A 19,121-nucleotide genomic window follows, 5' to 3' on the forward strand; every position below is an offset into this window, starting at 1 on the left:
GTCAATCACGTGTGCAGTGCGTCTTCCGTCAACAACGTGCCATACTTGATTGTAGCGAACAATTATTTTGTAACTGTAACTTACATATGCAATTCTTTTAATTTACGTGTCAACACTTGCTATATATTATTTATAAATATATATTATATCAATTATAAATCCCAAAACTTTCCTCCTTGAACTGAACTCCGGCGCATTCGGCAATCGACTTGTGTGGACTTCCTGTAAACACGGACCTACCGGTAATGCTTGTTAAACTGTCTTTTTAAATAAACTCCGGGTTTACAAACTAAGTTGTTTGTGCTTCGTTTTATGTGTAGGGACCCTAGTCATGCTACTGCAGAGGTTTGGTGCTATTTTGTTGTTTCAGAAATGCGGATTTAGAAGCGAAACACTATGCCCCAAGTCAACAACATGGACGCCAAACATTGCGCCCAGCAAACTATAATACTCGATTTTCAATTAAAAAGGTATCTGGAAGGCTTATTTGATGGGTTTTAATGCCAAAACAAAGATCCTGGGTTCAATTTGCGCCGGAATTACACTTTAAGATAAAACTTAAGAGGATTCTTAAGAAAAAATATAAGAAGTTCCTAAGAATCTTCTTAAACGCTATTCACCATTTTTTCTTAAGAATTCTCGATTGTCTTACGAACTTCTTAGTTTTCTCCCTTAGGATGTTCTTAGATTTTTATCTTAAGAACGCTCGCGAGGTTTTTGAACCAAAGACAGTTGAGAGAAATTGATTTGTGAAAAATGGAGCAAGCAAAAACTTCTCCAAACAGGAGTTGGAGGTGATGGTCGATGAGATCATCATCAGAAAAAGATTATTGTTTGGCAAGCTAGACAGTGTGATAACACCGGAAAACAAAAAGAGGGCGTGGGCCAAAGTTGCCCTGACTGTATCTGCACTGGCGGATATTGGAATCGTTCGCGATGTCAACGCTGTAAAAAAAAAGTGGGCGGACATCAAATCTATTGTAAAAAAGAAGGGAACGGAGAGGGCAAGAGAGTTGAAAAAAACTGGAGGAGGGAAGACCACAATCCAGCTGGACCCACTGGAGGAGAAATTGTTGGGGGCGATTGCCGAAACGTTAGTTGAAGGAGTAGGTGGAGGAGTGGACACCGGAGAACCGGGAGAAGACGATAGCCTGCAAGCAGGAGGTAAGCCAATCAAGACTGTCAACTGTTGTCTAGCGCTTGCTAGTTATTATGACGACCATGAAACCGTAGAGAAGAGAGACCATTATTGATTGAGTTACGTCTCAGATGATCGCAGTTTACCTAGGCTTGGTTACTTTGACCGTGACAATTTGTTTCCAGCCTACCAAAACGTAGAACTAGCTGCTAGCACAACACAAGCTGCCACTAGACTGGCGTTGGCTGTGTTGTCGTCAAAGAAACGAGCTGTTAGACTGGCGGTGGCTGAGTTGTTGTCAGTGTTTAGTATAGATGTATCTATTTATTGGTTACAAGTAGTTCAGCTATTGGCCCCATGGGTTGTAAGCTGTCAACAACATTGTGTCCTGTGAAAAGTGTTTGATAAACGGATTAAACCTTATGCCATTTAATAAACCCAGGCAAAGTAACTCATTGTTTAAATATTAGAACTTGATCAAGTAGGCTACTGTGTGTAGCTTACAGAGCAAGCACTCACCCTGCTAATGTAAGTTGTTTTAGCCAGCTGCATCTAACATCACATTTCTTTCTGTTTCTGTTGCTTTTCTTTAGATTCTTTGGTCGTAATAGCAGTCAACCAGGATGCAGAACAATCCCACGCATTCAATGCAGCTGAACCAACACAAGCCCTCACAAATCATCAAAACGTAAGTTAATAAGTGTATCAGACACTAACTGTTTTACCTAACCATACATTTTGATACTGTTTAATTTACAATCGTTCCACTCACAGCTGTTACAGAGTCCCGGGGATGACCTGACATTATCACAGCTAATCTCGGAAACCTTTCATACACCTGCCACATCCAGAAGCAACACAGAGGACATGGTCTCCCTTCAGCGTCAGCTTTTGGAGGAAGTTAAAATGCTGAGGCATACTCAGGAGCAACTTCTGCAGGTGGAGAGGGAAAAGCTGCTCGTCGAGAGGGAGAAGCTTCGCCTTGCCCAAGCCAAGTTTGATTTAAAAAAAAAAGAGTGTTGAACCTAGAATAAAATAGCAATCACTGAGAGGTTTTCATGTGTTGTTTATTGTGGTTTTTTTTATTGAGGTCTTGTCTCACTTGCACAAGTGTTACATGGGGCAGGGACTGGGACATCTCCCTCGGGGTCATCATCATCTGGGATGTCAGGGATTGGCAAGAGGTACATAATTCAGATGTTGTGGAGGATAAAAGCACAGGTAATAATTGTACATGCCCTCTCAGGAGTGTACTGGAGCACTCCACCAGAACGGTCGATACACCTAAACCTTGACTTCACTACCCCAATTAACTGTTTTTTGTTGTGCCCGGCTGTAGCGCTCATCTGGCTCTGTTGCAGGGTGAAGGATGGGTGTCATCAACCATGGTCTTAAGGCATAGCCACTGTCCTGTCATAGAGGACATTAGTTAGGGCAATACAGTATGTTTTTGTTTTAACCTAAAGTAGAATTCATGTGTAGTTCTCACCTAACAACCAACCACCGGGCATTTCTCCCTCATTCAATTTAATGCCTGTTCCTGAATTCATGAGAACAAAGGAGTCGTGGGTGATAACCGGCCACTTCGCAACAAGGTCTGTCACTCGGAGCGTTGCATCACATGTGACCTGTGTGTTTATCGAGTGGAAATTTTTCCTTCAACTAACGTTTCGGCAATCGCCCCCAACAATTTCTCCTCCAGTGGGTCCAGCTGGATTGTCGTCTACCCTCCTCCGTTTTTTTTCAACTCTCTTGCCCTCTCCGTTCCCTTCTTTTTTACAATAGATTTGATGTCCGCCCACTTTTTTTTTACAGCGTTGACATCGCGAACGATTCCTATATCCGCCACTGCAGATACAGTCTGGGCAACTTTGGCCCACGCCCTCTTTTTGTTTTCCGATGTTATCATACTGTCTAGCTTGCCAAACAATAATCTATTTCTGATGATGATCTCATCGACCATCACCTCCAACTCCTGTTTGGACAAGTTTTTGCTTCGTTTACAGGCGATGTCTCAACTGTCTTTGGTTCAAAAACATCGCGAGCGTTCTTAAGATAAAGATAAAAATCTAAGAACATCCTAAGTGAGAAAACTAAGAAGTTCGTAAGTCATTCGACAATTCTTAAGAAAAAAATGGTGAATAGCGTTTAAGAAGATTCTTAGGAACTTCTTATATTTTTTCTTAAGAATCTTCTTAAGTTTTGTCTTAAGAACACTTTTGTGAATCCGGGCCCTGGTCGGGAGCAGCTTTTCAGCTTAGTCTATCCGGAGATCGGCTACTTATATCGGCGTGCGCAGCTTCCTAGCCCCTCCTCCGATAACTGCGTCACCATTTGTGGGTCTTCCCGTGGACCTCGGCGCACTTATCGTACAGGCGTATCTCCGGAGACAGAGGGTTTTTCGGGACAGAACCGATCCCTTGGCATTGTCTGACGATATTCTTTATGAGAGATACAGATTCTCATCAGAGGGTATTCGTTATTTGATCTTCCTTGATGGACCGTATGTAGTCAAGGCCGGATTAACCATTAGGGCAACTGGGCACTTGCCCAGGCCCGTGACATCAAAGGGGCCCTTGACAACGTTGTTGACAAATATCACGTTATGAACGCAGTCCTCACTTTCCTTGATGTGAGCACTTTATTGCAACTCGTTCGATCAAAATATAAAAAAAACTGTTTGTGTATGTTACCGGCACCAGATCTAGGGGAATCTGGGCAGGTACAAGGCCCACAGGCTGGTTTGGGCTGTGGGTAATATGAAGCGGAGAACAACCGTTTTCAATCTTGCTCAAGCGATCAACAGTTTATTAACTCGAGCTTCGTCTCCATGGCAACCCACTATGTCAACAGTGCACAGTACCATCTAGTGGCATGAAAATAATACAATAGGGTCAATATTAACCGCTATTGCAATTAACAGCTAAAACCAGAAAATGGGTGGGGGGGAACTGTTTTATACCACAAGCCATTTTCTATGCCCGTTACAATCTCCCCTGCTTTAAAAGTTGTCTCCTGACATCTAGAACTAAACTATCTGTGGCGCTGTGTCAAGTTAATCATCGATCAGAACGTCAGATCAGGAGTCAACTGTCGAAAGGTCAGGTAAGAACAGTCCCCAGGGGTCATCAGTGTCAACAGGAGTTGAATCTGCCGAACGTCAGTCACAGGTAAGTCGTATGTAAGTAAGATCGCATGTCAATGCCAATGTTCTGGTCACTGTCAATTCTTCCGTATGTCCATACAGCTTGGGGAGGGTGGTAGCACATCTCAGGAAACACTGGGTAGGTGAGCATGGGATGCGGGACACAGTACAATGCATTTGCTCCCATTCTCCAAGGCTGGTAGGAAGGTTGTCCTGAATGGTCATACGTGAAGATGCTTCTGGGTTTCACTGGTCTGGTGGACCTCCGTAATTGCTGTTCTACCTCTCTCACTGGCTGAGGAACAGGTACAACATATGTCTCAGAATCCTGAGGACTTCCACTCCACAGCATCATCCCTGTGTTGTTCCTCTCCTTCCACAGCTGGGGACAGATCTATCCTTCGTGGTGCGGGCATTGACTCTCCTGTCATCGAAGGGTCAGATGCTTCTGCCTGCCATTCATCCTCAGACTCCAGTGCTTGGTTCAAAGGCTGATATGCTGGAGCCACAGCCCTCAGCTTGCTGTGAAGTTCACGTTGAGGTGAATGGTGTCTGACAGCGTTTCTTTCATACACAGGCAAAGGTCTGAGGTTGTATGAGCACTCTCCCTCATCACAGGAGGTGCTGGAATTTGACTTGGTGGCTTCTCTGGGCTGAACATGATGTCTTTGTCTTTGTGGCTTCTTCTCCACACCAGTATCACGTTCCTCATGGCTGACTGGCAAGTCACTGACCGGCAAGAGGAGGTTGCGGTGGAGAACCCGGAGGGTTCGGTCACCTGTTTCTACTTGGACACGATAAACTGGACCGTCTCCTAGCCTCTCGATGACACGGTGGATTTTCCCCTCCCAGTAAGATCTGAGTTTTCCTGGGCCACCTCTCTCAGACAGGTTCCTGACAAGCACACGATCACCTGGATGCAGCAGAACACCCCTGGCACCTTGGTCATAGTGCCTCTTCCCTTTCTTAGAGGACTTCTTGCTGTTTTCTGAGGCAATCCGATATGCCTCCTGCATCCGGGAAGCCCAGGTCTGGGCATACTCCTGCCGTGTCTGTGCTTGCCGATCTGGGTGAAGGTTGAAGATCAGGTCGATGGGGAGCTGTGGATGTCTTCCAAAGAGAAGAAAGAAAGGTGAGTAGCCTGTTGCCTCATGTCTTGTACAGTTGTAGGCGTGGACAATGCTGGGAAGATGGTCTTTCCACTCTGCCTTCTTTTCCTCATGGAGCGTTCTGAGCATCTGGAGCAGCGTTCTATTCAAGCGTTCGACAGGGTTTCCCTGCGGATGGTAAGGAGTAGTTCGGGAGTGAGAAATTCCTGCCAGCTGCTGGAGTCTCTGAAACAGGGTGTTCTCGAACTCCCGGCCCTGGTCATGGTGAAGCTTTTGAGGGTACCCGAAGCGTGGAATGAAATCGTAGAAGATCTTTTCAGCCGCTGTTTTGCCAGTCTTATTTCGAGTTGGGTAGGCCTGAGCCAAACGGGTGAAGTGATCTACTACAACAAGGACGTACTCATAGCCTCCTTTACTGGGATCGAGATGCATATAGTCGACAGAGAGCAGCTCAAAAGGGGCACTGGTTGTGATTGAGCCCATTGGTGCTTTCTCATGGACAGCAGGTCGCTTTTGCTTAATGCATGAGCACTGTCGGATGACGTAGTCTTCAATGTCGCGCTGCATAAAAGGCCAGTAGAACCGCTGCCTTGCGAGGTGGATGACTTTGTCAGCTCCGACATGTCCCATGTCATCATGCAGGTGTTTGAGTACAGTTAACTTTAGTGCTTTGGGAAGGACTAGCTGTTGATTTTGTCCTGACTGCCTGTACAGAATTCCTTTATCCAGTTTGAGCCTGTTCCACTCATGTGTGAGCCGTCGCGTTCCTGATTGTATTGGCCTCTGGTCTTTGTCTCTTGGATTCCATCCGCTCCTTTTTAACTGGATCACCTCACCAATGGATTCATCCGCTTTCTGGGCATCTCTGATGTCCTCTGGGGTGAACATGGGTGTACTCACAGAAGGAGGGTCATCATCAATGGTGGAGATCTGAAGGGCGGCAGCCCAGGGTACATCCTCATCTCTCTCGGCTTTGTTCCCCTGCCAGATAGCAGATACAACCTCAGGTAGCATTATCTCAGAGTACTCCAACAAGTCATCTTGGAGCTTCACTGGATACCTGGACAGGGTGTGAGCGTCAACATTTGCCTTGCCTGGCCTGTACTTGATGGTAAAGTTGAAGTCAGCTAATTCACCAACCCAGCGGTGTCCAACAGCATTCAACTTGGCCGTGCTCAGGACGTAGGTGAGGGGGTTGTTATCTGTATACACAGTGAATGTTGGTGCATAATACAGATAATCACGAAATTTATTGCAGACGGCCCACTTCAGGGCTAGGAACTCAAGCTTACTGGAATGGAGGTGATAATTCTTCTCAGCAGGCGTGAGTGACCTGGAACCATAAGCAATAACCCGGAGTTTACTATCCTGTTCCTGGTAGAGCACAGCCCCCAAACCTTCATTGGATGCATCAGTGTGCAGGACAAATGGCAAATGGAAGTCGGGGTAGGCCAAGATGGGGGGGTTAATCAGCATGTCAACAAGGCGGGACACAACAGCACTGTGTTCAGGGGTCCACTGAACTGGTGTCCTGGATGGTAACTGGCCACTGTTCTTGCCTTTCTGGTTGGACTTTGCTGTAACAGGACTCTTGTTGGAAGCAGCAGGCTGTTCTTGGAGCTTAAACAGTGGTCGGGCTATTCTGGAGAAGTCCTGGATGAATGAGCGATAGTAGCCCAAGAAACCAAGCAGAGCTCGGACCTCTCCCACATTCTTTGGCTGTCTCTCCTTCATATGCAACACCGCTTCCAGGTCTTTGGGGTCTATCTGAACACCTTCACTTGTGACCAGGCGTCCGACATACCTGACTTGGCGTTTGAACAGCTCACACTTTTTCGCGCGCAGCTTCACACCATGCTCTCGTAAGCGACACAGCACTCGTCTCAAGTCCTCAACATGCCCCTGGAATGTCTTGGAAAAGAAAAGGACATCATCCAAATAAGGAGAACAGCATTCATCCCTCAGACCAGCCAGCATGCCTTCCATGCAGCGCTGAAATGCTGCTGGAGCATTGGTGAGGCCAAATGGGAGGCGTGCCCACTCATAAAACCCCCAAGGTGTGCTAAAAGCGGTCAGGTGACGGCAGCTCTCTTCAACAAAGCCTTGGTGGTAGGCACTGCCCTGGTCAAGTATGGAGAACCATGAGTTGCCTCCTAAGTTGTCCAGGAGGTCTTGGATGCGGGGAAGTGGATGACGGTCAGGGATGGTTTTGTTGTTCAGCCCACGGAAGTCAACACAGAGCCGCAAGCTCATGTCCTTTTTTCTCACACAGACCACAGGAGAAGAGTAAGCTGAGGTGGATTTTCTGATCCAACCACGGTCAAGCAAGTTCTGAACGTAGTCTTTCACCTCTCGATACAAGGGCTTTGGGATGGCATTGTAAGACTTTTGGACGGGTGTTTCATCTGTGAGGTTGATTCTAAGTTGTAGGTCAGGAATACAACCAATGTCAGCATCGTCTTTGGCAAACACGTCTGACTCCTTGAACAACATTTCCTTAACTACTCTCTGTTCATCCTCTGCTAGATGTGATACGTCAACAGGAGGGTGCCACTTTTCTTTGATCTGTCTGTCTTGCTCATTGTTCAGGTAGGTCACTGGATCTGTGTTTAGCTGAGCTGAAAAGGTTTGGGCAGCGTCATGCTGCATGCCCTCAGGACTCAGGACAGGTTTCACATCAGCCATTTCCTCAAGGGTGCCGAGAGTGGTTCTCTGGGGCAGATAAATGGCATGTCGGGTTGCATTTTGGATGGGAATTTTAATTCATATTGATGACCCACAAGGAACGTCGACTAGGGCAGGAAACAGTTCTAGACCCTCAGGGCAGGTGTTCTCTATGAGAGGCTGGAACAGCATGGTACGATTCCCTGATAACCCCCTAACCCGGCAAAGTATTTGATAGACTCGACCAGCAGGGATAGTGACACCTTGCCTGCCTATGCGCACCGTACATAATGCCGTCTCGTCACTGGTTGTGATCTGTAGGGCAGAGACTAAAGCCTCAACTGTGTTTTCAGGGACACTCAAAGCATCAGTCAGGATCGCAGTCACATTAAGGGTATTGTCATGGTCGTTGACGATCTCGGCTATAACGTTGCTACCTAACAGGGGACAGTGACAACTCTGACTGACAAGAAGGGGCACTCTAATTATCAAAGACCCATGGCGCTCACTACAAATCTGCAAGTGAACCTCAGCCCATCCATCCAGTGGAACTTGTGTACCATTTGCTGCTGATATTTCAAAGGACTGATCGGCAAAGAGGGACTGAAGTGGTTGGATTTTGACACGGGGTGATGCACTGTCTATCCAGGTTTTGCTGACCATCGTCACCTGAGCACCTGAGTCTAAAAGCATTTCTATAGGCACACCGTTGATGTTGCAAGAGACGGTACAACGTTTCCCTATGAGCTGTGCAATGCGTTTCTTTGGGTCTGATTGGCATGGTGTGGCTGACGGCTTGATCTTAAATGTGGGCTTAACACTGTTTATGATCACTGGCTGCCCTTTTCCTGTGACCGCTTCCCGTTTCCCGATGACCTTCTTTGTAAACAGCCGATGGCTCGGTGTCCTGCCTGGCCACAGATAAAACAATGGGGACAGCCCATGGTTCCGCTTGTTATACAATCCTGGCATCTACCCTTTTTGTCGACTGACAGTAGCTGCGGACGACTAAATGAGGTACTAGGGCCGCCAGACTGTATGCATTCTGCAGTCCTGTCAACGAGGGTCATGTGTCTGGTCAGAGAAGACACTTGTGCAGTCAGTTGTCTAATAGCAGCACGATTAGCCTCTAACTCGGCATCAACTAGAGTCGGTGTATTCATGTCAGTCTGTCCATTACCGTCATGTTGGGCAACACTTACAGTCACTGGTCGAGACTTAGATACAACACCCAGGCGCTTTAACCTCCCCTCTTCCTCAGTCATGGACCTAGTCATCTGTTCTAACAGAAAGTCATCACTAATCTGCTGGTGTGAGAGCGGAGGAACCTCTTTAACCCATTAACTGTTAGATCATCATTGTTAGTTAGCATTTCCCTAAATGTACCTGGTTTAATTACTTTAAGAACTGCTCTAATGATCTCAGCCTCACTAAACCCTTCTTGTAAAGCAGTGTCAATCTGCTTACAAAGACCCTTAAAAGACATGTCAGAACCTGTATCAGATATCTGACCACCGTGCATTTTACACTCTCTGCGTGGAAGCAGAGCAGTAACGTTAGACAACCTTACAACCTGCTCTGTTACAGTGGAGGATAAGCTTGACCGACCATGGTGGACACTGCGGGATCCAGTAACAGTCAGCTGGGCTGGCATCTCTGGATTGTCAGGTGCATGGTTGTCCATTGGTGACGTGTGTGTGTGCATGTCTCCCGCAGCATTCATAAGAATGAATGAATGGTGGAAACACCAACCTCACCAGACCTAGCGTCTGTCAATGTCAGATCATGCAGCAGGTCCTGGAGGGAGAGGAGTTGAGCCATGCCTTCATCTTCCATCGCTTTCCACCTCTCGCTCCTGGTGTAGTCGAGAATGAAGTCGTACAGCTCTGGTTCATTGAAGCTCTCAGTGCTCTCGCTGCCATCTTCGACTGAGCTGGCAACCAACTGCAGTTGACTGGAACTCAGCGCTGGAAGTTTTTTGTTAATCTGGAAGATCAGCATCCGCCGTGGGGTTACGATGGCCATTGTGATGTCTCACTGGTGACTGTCGCTCTCTGGATGACGTTAAACACAACAGCCTTCCCTGAAGCTTGGACACCTGGTCTCACCGTCACAGTGACCGCTCACCCTGCTCTTGAATGCTTGATCCCGGACGAGCCCCCAATTGTTACCGGCACCAGATCTAGGGGAATCTGGGCAGGTACAAAGCCCACAGGCTGGTTTGGGCTGTGGGTAATATGAAGCGGAGAACAACCGTTTTCAATCTTGCTCAAGCGATCAACAGTTTATTAACTCAAGCTTCGTCTCCATGGCAACCCACTATGTCAACAATGCACAGTACCATCTATTGGCATGAAAATAATACAATAGGGTCAATATTATCCGCTATTGCAATTAACAGCTAAAACCAGAAAATGGGTGGGGGGGAACTGTTTTATACCACAAGCCATTTTCTATGCCCGTTACATGTATTCTAGAAGCGGCAAAAACAGTGTTTGTGTAGTCTGAAAACATTGTTTGTGTAGTCTAATCTGCCTGCACAAATGCCGCTGAGGCTGGAGATGAGCGTTGTATGGGGAGAAGCAGTGTAGCAAGATGGAGAAGCAGTTGAGCGGGAGTGCTAAAAGAAAATTGAAACGAAAAAAATAATTGAAGTTAGCCGACAATTTGAAACACGTACCAAAGATAGCCAATTTTTTCTCTCCAAATCAGTGCCCTGTGAGAAAAGGCGATGAAAACGATAAAATCCCTCTTTCACCTGTGGTGGCTGTGGAAACGCCTACCGTTAACGTTAGTGGTGCTAGCACTAGCCGTCAGGCTCCCACCAGTGTGGAAGCTAGCACCGAGCAATGGGACGACAGCCAGCTGAGCAAAGAACAAGAGGATGAACAGCCTCCACATCACAACAAACATGATGAAATTCCAACTGAAGGAGCTGAGACAGCAGGTAGCTCCAGCCCCTGCACCACCTTCACACTACCGTCAGATCCGGCACTTTGGGGACCCCTGACAGAGACGCTGAGGGAGGAAGCCATCCACAGAGGACCCGCTGCCTTCCACAACCGGGCAAGCAGGTACCCAGCATCAGTGAGGGAGTCTGGGCTTGGGTGTCGAACCCGCTCTCTCACGAATGACTTATTTAATTGCCGTCTCCAGAACAATGAAGACGTCCCGAGGGAATGGCTACTTTATTCGCCATCTACTGGCTCTGTCTATTGTCATGCCTGCAAACTCCTGTCACCCCAAACCCAAAAACACGCCTTCATCAGTGGATTTAGCGATTGGAAACACTCTGAGAGGATCGGGGACCATGAAAGAAGTTTTGAACACAGACGGAATATGTTGTCTCTAATACAGAGATCCCAAGTCGGTTGCCGAGTGGATGCTGCACTTGTCCGACAATGTGAGGCAGAACATCGGTACTGGACCGAGGTACTCAGGCGTGTGGTTACTGTCATCAAGTTTTTGGCAGCTAGGGGGTTAGCATTCAGAGGCGACAACGAACTGTTGGGCTCAGTGCATAATGGGAATTATCTTGGGACATTGGAATTCATTGCACATTTCGACCCATTTTTAAAAGAACACCTTGCAAAACTTGGCAACAAGGGGAAAGGTAAGCCATCATATATTTCTTCCACTGTGTGTGATGAATTTATTGCGTTAATGGGTGACAAAGCAAAGCAAGTCATTGCAGATGAAATAAAGCAGGCAAAATATTTCTCTGTTGGTTCATTGGATTTGAGCCCATCCACAGCCACACAGGCCTTAGTTTAGCGGAGACTGTAATTAGCATGGTGCGAAACCTTGGCCTGGACATGGCGAACTGTCGTGGTCAAAGTTATGATAATGCTAGCAACATGTCAGGCAAGTATAACGGACTCCAAGCTCACTTAAAAAAAGTTAACCCACTAATCCACTATACACCGTGTGCCGCCCACTCATTAAACCTTGTTGGTGTTAATACCATTGAAGACTGTAGTGCAGATGTCATCTCTTTTTTTGACCTTCTACAGTCTCTTTATGCATTTTGCAGTGCTTCAACTCATCGCTGGAATACAGTTTTTAAAAACGACTTTAGCATTAGCCATACTTTAAAATCCCTCTGCGGTACGAGGTGGAGCTGTAGAGCAGACTCTACGAAAGCTCTTTGCCGAAATTACAGGGCAATTCGAGATTCATTGGCCAAAATATCATCTGACAGTGTCGAAAAAGAGCGATGCAAACGTGAAGCTTCTGCGCTGGTTGCGAAGCTTGATACACTTGAAAGTGTTCTGATGACCATGGTGTGGGACAGAATACTAGGCAGATTTAAAGCAACCAGTGACAAAATCCAAACGAGAGACCTAGATTTAGCAACTGCTGTGCGGCTTTTACAGTCACTGCTCTGCTATGTTGTCAAGTTACAAGACCAGTTTGCAGAGCTGGAAGAATCAGCACGATCTGTCAGTGCTACACAGGATTATCAATATGACATTTCACGTAGGCGAAAAAGGAAGAGATTTGCTGACGAGAGTGACAACGATGAGGAGGTCGTCTTTAGTAATGGCAGTCTAAAATTCAAAGTGGACACATATTATGTGATAATTGACAAACTCACTGCTTGCCTAACCAAACGGATCGGTGCCTACACAGATGTCATGTGTGTGAGCTCTTTGGCGTCTTATTTGACAGGGACTATGTTGAGCGTGATGTGCGCGACCGAGCTGCTAGGCTGACATCCACATATCCTACAGACCTATGTTGAAAAATGGACAGTTGTGAGGCATTTCTTGTTTGAGTTAGTAATATGTGTTTTAATGTGAGTAAATAATTAGGCTAATATGTGTCTATGAATTGATATGATATATATGTGTATATGAATTGATATAATGTATATGTATATGAATTGATATAATATATATATATGTATATGAATTGATATAATATGTGTGTATGAATTCTAGTGTGTTAATTGTTACTGCTGGAATTGGTTATTGGTTGGAATGGTTACTGGAATTAATAAGTGTGTGTTAATGAGAGAAGTTTTAAAAGTAAAGATAGGTCATTAGGCCTCATAATTGTTTGTGTAGTCATGAGTTCAGTCTTTAAGGGAGGCCAGTTGTAAGGTCCATTTGTTTAAATAAAATAATAAGGATATATAGTAGTGAAGTAATCAACATCAAATGTTGAATTGTGATACAATAAACATGATCTTGACTTTGAAATTACATGCAACTGTGTAGCCAATGGTTTATTTTTACTAAAAACACACTAATTGCCTGCTTCATGGCTGGTGATAATTTCACATTTTTGCATTTTTTAAATGTTCTATGGTTTTAAGTTAAGGCCTACCTAGCTGTTTGCTGTCAAGACAATTGAAACATTCAATAAGTACTCCTCAAGCCACCAAGTTCTGATGATAGCGACTTTACGATTGTTTGGTGGCGGCGGGGGGGGGGGGGGGGGCTTGAGCCTTGTTGCCCAGGGCACAGAAAATTGTTAATCCGGCCCTGCACATAGTTGAAAACGTAAAGAAATGTCAAATGGCTTAAATCAAGTTAAGGTATTTGAACAGTCTAAATGGAGTAAACAATGCAAACATGCACACCATTTAAAAAATGTAAAAAATGTTGAAACAAATAAAGAGAAGAGTTAAAGGGGACATATGAAAATAACACTTTTCCTGGGACTTTGGGTGTTATTTTGGGTCTCTGGTGCTCCCACATGAATACAAACTTTGAAAAAAGTCTGTGCATGATTTTTTGAGTGAGATATTCATTTCTGAAACTACCCCGCCTACAGTTACCAAACAAGCAAGTCAGTTTCAGCGCCCCCTCCTACGTAGGAAGGGAGATGACTATTACCGCCCACTTCTCCTCACCCCTCCAATCAGAGCATAGCTAAGATTTTGTGGACCGGCAGGCGAGCAGCTCCGGCGGGGGGAACTCGGCGGCAGACCGGCAGCTCAGATCCGAAAGTACAATGCCTTAACACACTGAAAAGCAGCAGAAAATTGGTCTTCAATGAGGTGACATTAATAGGAGGCCTGTCGAGTGCTCAAACGTAAGCACCACCCCATTTTTTAAGGCTTTAAGAGACACCGATATTGACCCAGTTAACCACATGGACGGTCAATATGGCGACGGCACTAACCCCTTCGCGGCTAGCATGGAGCTAACATTAGCTGCGGACGGAGGTATAGTTCACGGCCAGACGCCGTCGCTCAACCCAGCTTTGCCCCCCATGCCACCGCCATCAAGGTTGACCAACCCATTCCTAACGCCGGTGGGATATAAAGTAAATGGTGAGTCTGAGTACTTTAATCAGCAAACCTTTGACTGTCCCAAACATATGCTAGCCAACCCGGTTGCAGCTTTACCTTACGGTTCGGAAAATAGCCTGCTCAAACGTTTGCCCTACACATGCCGCTTACCAGCTATCTAACCCGTTCATCCCCGTGAATTGTACGGCACAAAAACCCTTTTGCCCCGGCCCACGTTCTGTTCCCCCAGTTCACTTGAACACCTTTTCCATCCTCTATGCCCAAGCCTGTGGAACATTGTGGAGTAATAAGCTATGATGATAACTATGCCCCAGACCGCGACACCTACCAATACGGCCAGTCAGCTGTTAGAAGGGCCAAGTCGGCGCCACGGTCATCACACACAGCGCCAGATGTTGTAACAATGGACAATAGTGACGATGAACATTATGGATATAGAGAGAATTCCAATATTGAAGCCAGGCCATTTGATGGAGCGGGGTCCTGGAAAGACTTTATTCACCGGTTTGAAGGGCAAGGGCAAATCATTGGTCATGTGCAACCATGGCGGTGTAACTGAGATTCAGCCTGAATGGCGCGGCTGGAGCTATCATCCATAAAAATCCCAGATCTGACCGCTGGAGCTACCAGCGGATTGTGGCTGAAATAGAGACTGCCTACGGGCCACGCTCCGAGCATGCAGCAGCCATCGTGAATTGAGACGGCGGGTTAGGGGGCAGAACGAAGCGCTGCACCTCTTAAGGGATGATACCTACGAGAAAGTATCCATCGTGTATGCTGCCCGTACAGAGCTGGAGCAGGACGCCATCAGTGTGGACGCCCAGGTGATGCAAAAACGACTGGAGAAGCAGCTGCGCACCCTGTCCAGATTATATGACATCGCACACAGCTATGAGACCACCAGAAGGGCCGCCAGAACAGTCACACAATTCATGCAGCCTGGCCAACGCAGCTTTGTAAATCAGAGAGCCAGGGCCGCCATGGTACGTGAAAATAACAGCATGCCAGCTTATCTCGAGCCAGTGGGGGTAGCTGTCTGGTCCATCGACTCACCAGAGAGGGCTCCAAGATTTAATAAGCAGTGGCGCCAGAAGAAAGACAAAAATGTCAAAATGCCTATGGGGGATGTTCAGTGCCACAACTGCTCCGGTCTAGGGCATATGCAGAGAAACTGCCCTTCTCCCCGTCAACCCAGACAGCAAGCTCGACTATGGTCACTGTGAGATAACCCTCTGCGGAGGGAAGGTACCTTGTTTTAACCCAAGCCATCAGTCCCGGGTGCACATTGTCAGAGTGGCCAGCACAACAGTGTTGGAATTGGAGTGTGAGTATGTAGTCCCCGGCACCGCCGACCTCTGCCATGCAGCCGGCGGAGACCTGATGCTGAGCCCAACTAAAGGTTTTCATCGAAAAACACCACGTTGTAGTGGCTCACATCATCGTACAGGCGCAGCGGTCCACCAACGTTCCCATTAGAGTCTTCAACCCTGGTGACTTACCTGTCACGTTGAAGAGAGGCGCTATGGCAGGGATCCTACAACCAGCAACGGTGTTAGGGAAGCTGGAGCCCTCGCCCCATCGGCCTCTGAGCCTATTAACTCTGTCTCTGCTTCTTTACCCAGCCACCCGCCGGTCCTGTATAATGAGAGCTGTGCTAGTCTGCCCAAGGGGGACCATGAGAGGTTGGCCCGCCTGCTGCGGTCATACAGTGATGTCTTCTCCATGGGGCCCACTGGCCTTGTGCAGCACGACATCCTCACCACCCCTGGTCCACCTGTGTAGCAGCAACCACGCAGGATGGCTAGAGACAAACAAACTGCAGCAGACCAGCAGGTGCAGCAGAGCCTGGACACTGGTGTGGCCCAACCCAGCAACAGCAGCTGGGCTGCGCCAATCGTTATGGTGAGGAAGAAGGATCAGACTTCGCGGCTATGTGTCGACTACAGGCCCTTAAATGAGAAAACCATTAAAGATGCTTATCCCCTGCCCCGCATCCAGGACACCTTAGACACAGTGTCCACCGCCAGGTACTTCAGCACGCTGGATTTAACATCAGGATACTGGCAGGTGGAAATGACGCCGAGAGCTCGAAAAGCCACTGCTTTCTGCACCCGTAAGGGCCTGTTCGAATGGAATGTGATGCCTTTCGGACTATGCAATGAGCCGGCCACATTCCAGAGGCTCATGGACCGTGTCCTGGCCGGGCTGCAGTGGGAGACCTGTTTGGTGTACCTCGATGATATCATTGTTCTGGGGCGGGACGGCACCGACATGTTGGAACGGCTCAACCAAGTGTTCAATAGACTACGCGCAGCCAACATGAAACTTAAACCTTCAAGTGTTTCCTGTTCCGCGAGCGAGTGGCTTACCTGGGGCACATCGTCTCCGCCAAAGGTGTCGCCACAGACCCCCAAAAGATTCAAAAGGTGACTGAGTGGCCCACACCCCAAAACGTCTCTGAAGTGCGTCAGTTTGTCGGCCTGGCTTCGTACTACCGACGCTTCGTCAAAGATTTCGCCACAGTTGCCAAGCCCCTCCACAAACTCTCCAAAAAGTATGCACATTTTAACTAGACGGATGAATGCCAGGAGGCGTTTGAGCAGCTGGGACCCCGCATACGGCCAGGGGAGAAGCTGCTCGTCCTCTTTTGAACTCAACCCTTCAGCGTCGACCCCGGAGGGTCCGCAGAGCTTGGGGACTGGATTGGTCACTGAGCAATCCAGTCATATTGCCTGAGGTTGGGTGTAGGCGGATTGCTGCCCTCCTCAGAGGAAAAGAGTTCCAGTAAAAATAAATAACAGACAAAAATAAAAATAAAAGAGTTCCAGTATTGTCAAAGCAAAAGAGTTAGAGTATTGACAATAGCAACGATTTCCAGTATTGCGTCATTACAAGTGTGACTTGACTATGTTGAGGTTAAAATGTGAAGTTTTATACGATATGGGTTTTATATAATTGTTTACTATCAACAGTTGGTAATTTCAATACTAATGGGCCTCATCGTTTTGTTAAAGCATCCATGGAATGTTAATTGCTAAGATACTTAATGAGAATGCGTGTGAAATACAATGTGAAAGAAAGAAAAATGAAATGTTTAATAGAAAATATTGCCCTATTTTTGCCCTTAAAATCCTACACCCTTGAGTAACCTTACGCTATTGTTGAGTAGAGTTGTTAAAGTACTAGTCACTTTTTTCCCATTGGATGCATGAGTGTTTATGCCATTTGCTTACATGTACGAAAGAAGGAGTATGCAATATGCTATTATTTACTTTTCACCTAAACTTTCCAATGGAAGAGGACCCCTTCAAGGACTGTGGGAAACACGGGTTATGGTTGGGGATGTTTGTATAATGACTGTCTAATAAATATTTTCCTGTGTACAGTGTAATGATGCTGGAGATATGTTAAGGGTTTAAACATTCTCCAGAGTGAGGGTAGTGTTGCAATCTCTGCCTCCCCTGGCGGCTTGTTGGGAAAATATGTGTGTGACGTAGTAGAACAGGTGTGTTGTGGGTAGTGAAAACAAATGACAGCGTTGGAATCAGTCTGAGTCTACGGTGCGAAGGTGTAATCCATGCTCCAGCCGAAAGCTAGCAAGCAAGTGCCTTTGATGCTCGTGAATGTACCACTGTGAAGGAATAAAACCTAGTTCATTGCTGCAACCAACCAATGCCTCACTGATCGTGCTTCGGCTCTGTTAACCCAGACCACTAGACGCACGTTACCTGCAACGAGCCAAGTTATTAGTATGAGACCAGCTCGCTCCCAACTACGGTTCAGAGCGTGAAAGCTGTGAAGGTAACATTAGCTTTCATAGCCACTTGGGCTGCTATCTAGAACGTGCACACACTCGAGTTTAGCGTAACCCCGGCATAACATATTTAAGCTTTGACTAAATGTACAATGACATTTGACTGAATGTAAAATGAATATAAATGCTGCCTGTTGTCTTTTATTTGTTCTCAGGGTCGGATGGAACGGCAGGCAGAACATCCCCAAAATTAAATTCAAAATGATTTGAAATAAAAATAAATTGATATTTGTTAACGTACAGCTGTCTTGTCTTTTGAATAGGCTTGGGGTCAACATTAGCAAAAGCCACGAGCCAAAATGCAGGTATAATATGAATGTGGCTTGTAGATTTCAGACTCGATTTTGTGGGTTCTATGAAGGGCAAATGAGGACTGCACCATGCAGATCCGCCCTAACGTCCTTGCAACGTTATGGCAACCTTTTTGAGGAAGGTTGCTACAATGTCACCAGTAGGCCTATGTCTTTCGGTTGCTATGACGTCGCCAGGACGTGGCGGTTACGGACGAGCAACATCGCCAAGAAATGTTGCGGCAACTAGTCATGGGTCGTTCACCACCGAATCAGTTCGAATGAACGAATCTTTAAAGGAGACATATTATACCACCAGGTGTGTGTGATTAGCCTTACAAGCCATTTCGAAAATCTGCCCCATATGAAATCGCTAGCGGGCGTGTCCATCAGATCTGTGCTGGATAGATGAGCAACGTTTCCACTAGGTAGGCTAGTAGACTGATCTATCCAGCACAGATCTAGGTGGACAGGAGAGCTCCAGGACTCCCACCGGAGCACCCGGAGTGCTCTAGAACATTCACAGAACACGGCCAAAGGCTGTGTGGGCCTCGCCGATGCATCGACTGTAAACAGAGCGCATGGATTTTATTTATTTTTTTATTTTTTCCAAAGGTCACGTAAATAAAATATACAAACAGAGCTTTTTCTCCCCGCAACCTTATATTGATTGAGTCTAAAACATTCTCATCGATTCAG

At 46.7% G+C, this 19,121-nt stretch overlaps 1 long non-coding RNA gene across 1 annotated transcript; it reads left to right on the plus strand.

Moving 5' to 3' along the window:
- Positions 1-917: 917 nt before the first annotated feature.
- On the plus strand, positions 918-2,193 carry LOC115561392 (uncharacterized). The gene is made up of 3 exons (XR_003979910.1): positions 918-1,164; positions 1,732-1,826; positions 1,913-2,193. It is a non-coding gene; the product is annotated as an uncharacterized LOC115561392 (long non-coding RNA).
- The last annotated feature ends 16,928 nt before the right edge of the window (positions 2,194-19,121 follow it).

The sequence above is a fragment of the Gadus morhua genome, chromosome 16, assembly GCF_902167405.1.
Source record: "Gadus morhua chromosome 16, gadMor3.0, whole genome shotgun sequence".
Lineage (NCBI taxonomy): Eukaryota > Metazoa > Chordata > Actinopteri > Gadiformes > Gadidae > Gadus > Gadus morhua.